Source organism: Chiloscyllium punctatum, chromosome 8 (assembly GCF_047496795.1).
Source record: "Chiloscyllium punctatum isolate Juve2018m chromosome 8, sChiPun1.3, whole genome shotgun sequence".
Classification (NCBI taxonomy): Eukaryota; Metazoa; Chordata; class Chondrichthyes; order Orectolobiformes; family Hemiscylliidae; genus Chiloscyllium; species Chiloscyllium punctatum.
Window position 1 is genome coordinate 124659208 of NC_092746.1, and position 6000 is coordinate 124665207.

The following is a 6000-nucleotide window of genomic DNA, read 5'->3' on the forward strand; positions in this document are numbered from 1 at the left end:
CAGAGAGGTATTGTGGAGCTTTTCCCCAACTGGCCCTGGTTTTCCAGGTCTCCATGGCTACAGAGGTGGTGTGTGCAGGACTGCGAGGCGGGGGTAGGGTGCAGGGGAGAGTTTGCAGGGAGTGATGGAGTTTGGGTTTTTCTTTCTACTTTTATGGTAAGTGTCAAGGCCAGCATTTGTTACTCAATTGCCTCTTGATGTGTTGCAAAGATAAGAGTTATCACTTCCTCATGGTTCAGATGGAACATTGGCAGAGCCTTTTAGAACATAGAACATAGAAAAGTACAGCATAGAACAGGCTGTTCAGCCCACAATGTTTGTGCCGAGAATTATTCCTAATCTAAAATAAAATAACCTAACCTACACACCCCTCAACTCACTGCTCTCCATGTGCATGCCCAGCAGCTGCTTAAATGTCCCCAATGACTCTGCTTCCACCACCACCACTGGCAACGCATTCCATGCATTCACAACTCTCTGCTTAAAGACCTACCTCTGACGTCCCCTCTGTACCTTCCGCCTAATATCTCAAAACTATGACCCCTTGTGCCAGTCAATCCTGCCCTGGGGAAAAGTCTCTGGCTATTGACTCTATCCATGCCTCTCATTACCTTGTATACCTCGATCAGGTCACCTCTCTTCCTCCTTCTCTCCAGAGAGAAAAGTCTGAGCTTCATCAACCTTTCTTCGTAAGACAAGCCCTCCAGTCCAGGCAGCATCCTGGTAAACCTTCTTTGCACCCTCTCCAAAGCCTCTGTATCTTTCCTACAATAGGGCAACCAGAACGGGACATAATATTCCAAGTGTGGTCTCACCAGGGTCTTGTAGAGCTGCAGCAAAACCTCACGGCTCTTAAACTTGATCCCCCTGTTAATGAAAGCCAAAACACCATATGCTTTCTTAACAACCCTTTGTTTTGGAAATCAGGATATAGAATAAGTTAAAGTTATTGGATATCAATCTGATAGCACTTTTTAAAAATTCATTCACGGGATGTGGACATCGCTGGCTAAGTAATATTTATTGCCCACTCCTAATTGCCCACAGGGCATGGCTGTGGGTCTGGAATCACATGTAGGCCGGACCAGGTAAGGATGGCATTTCCTTCCTTAACGGGCATTAATGAACCAGATGGGTTTTTCTGACAATCAACATTGGTTTCATGGTCAGCATTAGATTCTTAATTCCAGATTTTTAAAAGAAAAAATTGCATCTGCCATAGTGGGATTTGAACTTGGGTCCCCAGATCATTATTGGATTAATAAGCCAATGATAATACCACCAAACCATTGCTTTCTCTTGCTCCTTTAACAGGCAGGTTAGAGGTAAATCCAGTGTACCTTGAAGCAGCATCTGCAGCAAAATCAAGTCCAAAATAACACTTTTAACTGGATGCTTCCCCCACATGGACATCCAGTCTCATTACAGAATTCTTAACGCTATCTTATCCACCACTAGTCCTTTCTCTCCACGTGCTCAATATGGTCGCAAAGGTAACAGCAAATAATCATAAAGCAAAAGCAGGAAATGCCAGAAAAACCTTAGCAGGTCTGGCAAAATCTGTGGAGAGAAAGCAGAACATTTCTGGTCTGGTGACCTTCTTTTCAGAACAATAAGTAATGCTAACTAGTTCACCTTTGATCTTTGAACCTTGATTAGCAGACAGATAGTTGGAGTTCTGCATCTCGTGTTCTCTTTCACCTCAGAAGCCTTTCAAAGGTACGTCCAAAATTTGAAGAGAAGAGAATAGTCTGATTTATTGCTCACCTCTCATTAAACCACCTGATGGGACCCACTGGCATGCACCTGGAGGGTAATATTTCTCAGCTCTGTCACCTCAGTCAAGCTGCCTAGTTCCCTGTTAGCTGAGGGAAGTGGGAAGTAATAATACGGAAAGACTCTTCATTCACTGTTTACAAAGATACTGTTTTGCCAAGATTTGGAGATGCCAGTGTTGGACTGGGGTGTACAAAGTTAAAAATCACACAACACCTTTGATGAAGGAACAGCGCTCTGAAAGCTAGTGTTTCCAAATAAACCTGTTGGACTATAATCTGGTGTTGTGTGACTTTTAACATTATTTTGCCAAGTAAAGGAATGAATGTAAATTAAATGCAAAATCTGTTTGAGGCATAAACCTGCAGGACGGTGTTAATATAATGCCCTGCTAGACAGGTTAATGCTTTCCTAGCTTCTCTGAGGCAGGCCTAGCCAGTGTAGAGACAACATTGTACATCCAATCATTGCCTACTCATTTTCCTTTCTCCAAACGTGAACTAATTATGCAATTAAACATTGTCTTTATGGCAATGATTTCAAGACCCACAGAATTTTCCAATTTATTTTCAGAATAAGGAGGCCACATGAGAAATAATACTGATGAAACATCCTCCCGGGCTTACTTTTGCTGAACAAAAAAGCCCCACCATCACTCCATGCATTGTTTATGAAATGAATTTAACGTTTCTGTCATGGATATTCTATTTAGAGAGAAAGTCATGATTTTAGTCCCATAGAAATTCTGAAACTAGGAGCAGGAGTAGGCCATTTAGCCCTTTGCTGCTACTGTACCATTCAATGTGATCATGGCTGATCCTCCATCTCAATGCAATGAGATGTAGGAGCAGGTGTAGGCCATTCAGCCCAGTCATTCAATTACATCATGACTGATCTGATAATCCTCAACTCCATGTTCATGCCTTTCCCTCATAACTCTGGACTCCCCTACTGATTAAAAATCTGTCTTGTCTCAGCCTTGAGAACACATATTAGAATCGTAGAATCCCCAAGGTGTGGAAACAGGCCATTTGTCCCGTTGAGTCCACACCGACCCTCTGAAGAGCATCCCACCCAGACCCATTACCCCCATCCTATCCCTGAAACTGTGAATCTGTTAGCTTAACATACTTTAGACATATTCAACAAGCGATTCTTGTTCTACTGCCCATCGATCTTCTGCCCATTGGAGACTCTTGGGGGATGGCTGGCACTTCGAGCTCAATCTCAGCTCCATCTCAGAGCACCTAGTCCGTGAACCTCAGTCAATGTTGCAAGCCCATTGAGCTGTGAAAAGTCCCCAATATTTATAGTATTATAAGATCATAAGATATACTGAAGAATTAGACAATTTGGCCAACAGTAGCTCAGTGGTTAGTGCTGCTGCCTCACAACTCCAGGGAACTGGGTTCGACCCCAGCCTCGGGTGACTATCTGGGTAAAGTTTGCACCTTCTCCCTGTGTTTGCTTCAGTGTCTTCCCACAGTCCAAGGACATGCAGGTTCAGTGAAGTGGCCATGTTTAATTACCCACAGTTTCCAGAGATGTGCAAGCTGGGGGGGGGGGGGGGGGGGGGGGTTAGACATGGGAAATACAGGGTTACAGGGATAGGGTAAGGATTTGGGGGGGATGCTCTCTGGAAGGTCAGTGAAGATATGATGGACCAAATGGCCTCTTTCCAATCTGTCGGGATTCTAGAAACTCTGCTCCATTGTAGCTAATAGGTTCCTCAACCTCATTCTCTTGCCCTCTTCATGTAAATCTTGATCCTCTTAGTCAAGAGCCTATCTATCTCCGTCTTAAACATGTGAGTTGACCTCCACAGCCCTCTGCGGCAATACATTCCACAGATTCACCACCCCCTGGCTGAAGAAATTTCTCCTCATCTCATCTCTAAAGGGTCGTCCCTTCAATCTGAGGCTGTGCCCTCAGGTCCTAGTCTGCCTATGATTGGAAACATCTTCTCCACAGCCACTCTATCCAGGCCTTTCAGTATTCTGTAAGTTTCAATCAGAACAGTAAAAAGTGTTTGATTGAAACAAATAAGATTTTGAGGTGTCTTCACAAGGTTGATATGGAGAAGATGTTGTTAAACTTGAAAGGGTTCAAAAAAGATTTACAAGGATGTTGCCAGGGTTGGAGGGCTTGAGCTATAGGGAGAGGCTTGAAAAAGGCTGGGGCTGTTTTCCCAGGACCATCGGAGGCTGAGGGGTGACCTTTGTATAGGTTTATAAAATCATGAGGGGCATGGATAAGGTAAATAGCCAACATCTTTTCACCAGGGTATGGCAGCCCAAAACTAGAAGGCATAGGTTTAAGGTGAGAGGGGAAAGATTTGAAAGGGGCATAAAGGGCAACTTTTTCACACAGAGGGTGGTGTGTTTATGGAATGAGCTGCCAGAGGAAGTGGTGGAGGCTGGAACAATTACAACATATAAAAGACATTTGGAGGGTAGATGAATAGGAAGGATTTAGAGGTATATGGGCACAGTGCTGGCAATTGGGACTGGATTAATTTGGGATATCTGGTTGGCATGGACAAGTTGGACCAGAGAGTCTGTTTCCGTGCTATACATCTCTATGACATATGCCTCTAACATGTCTCCTACTAAGGGAGGATCTAGAACCAAGGGTCAATTTTTAAAAACAAGAGGTTGCCCATTTAAAATAGAGATTGCATCAGTCTTTCAATGTGATCCCCCCTTATCTATCGAGTACAGATCCAGAGTCCTCACCTGCTCCTCATATGACCAGCCAGGGAGCATTTTTGTAAACCTCCTCTGAACCCACTCCAATGCCAGCCCATCCTTCCTCAGAAGCTGGACCCAAAACTGCTCACAATATTCCAAATGTGGTCTAACCAGAGCCTCAGATAGCCTCAGCGGTACATCTCTGCTCTTGTGTTCTACCCCTCTTGAAATGAGTGCTAACTTTGCGTTTGCTTTCTTAACTGCCAGCTGAACCGAGATGTTAACCGGAAGAAAATTCTGAACTAGGTCTCCCAAGTGCTGTGCTTCAGATTTCAGAAGCCTTTCCCTATTTGGAAAATAGACAATGCCTTTATTCTTCTTAACAAAGTGCATAGCCTCATTGTATTCCATCTGCCACTTCTTTGCCCACTCTCCTAACGTGCCCAAGTCTTCTGCAGTCTCCCCACTTCCTCAAAGCTATCTGTCCCTCCACCTATCTTTGTGTTGTCTGCAACCTTGGCAAAAATGCCCTCAGTTCCTTTGTCCAGATTGTTAATGTATAACGTGAGTAGTTGTGTTCCCAACAATGACCCTTGTGGAACTCCACTAGCCATCGCTGCCACCCTGAGAATAACCCCTTTACTCCTACTCTCTGCCTTTTCCAGTCAGGCAATCCTTTATCCATATCAATACTTTGCCCCTAATATCAATGGGCTCTTACCTTACTTGGCAGCCTTCCCTGCGGCACCTTGTCAAAGGCCTTCTGGAAATCCAAGTAGATCACGTCTTATGATCTCATTCTGAATTAGAGTCCCTACTGTGTGGAAACAGGCCCTTCGGCCCAACAAGTCCACACCAACCCTCCGAAAAGTATCCCACCCAAATCCATTCCCCTACATTTACCCCTCACCCATGCACCTAACCTACACATCTCTGAACTCTGTGGGCAAATTAACACGGCCAATTCACCTCACTTGCACATTTTTGGATTGTGGGAGGAAACCCACACAGACACGGGGAGAGTGTGCAAACTCCAAACAGACAGTTACCCGAGGCTGGAATCGAACAAGGTCCCTGGTGCTCTGAGGCGGCAGTGCTAACCACTGACCAACCATGCCATCCCATCTCTGAGTACGTTTCCCAAGATTTCCTTAATGCTAAAACCAGTCCCGGTCTCTCTATGTCTTTATACAGTGGTCTGTTTCCAAAACCAGCCAAGGTCATTTCAGTAAGCCTTCCAGCTGAAAGAAGCTGTTTTTAAACTATGTCTGTTTTTCACATACTTTTCTTCAACTGCTTATTGCCATGTCCAATTAGCCCGTACCAGTTATTAACCCTTAACAATCTGGTTTGGAGATATTTTTAAGCCTAACCCCACACTCTACCCTTTGATATCTTCAAAACAGATGATCAAGACCTTACATAAGCACATTCATAGGGTCATAGAGTCATAGAGTCTCAGGACTTCACAGCATGGAAACAGACCCTTCGGTCCAACTTGTCCATGCCAACCAGAAATCCTAAATTAAGCTCA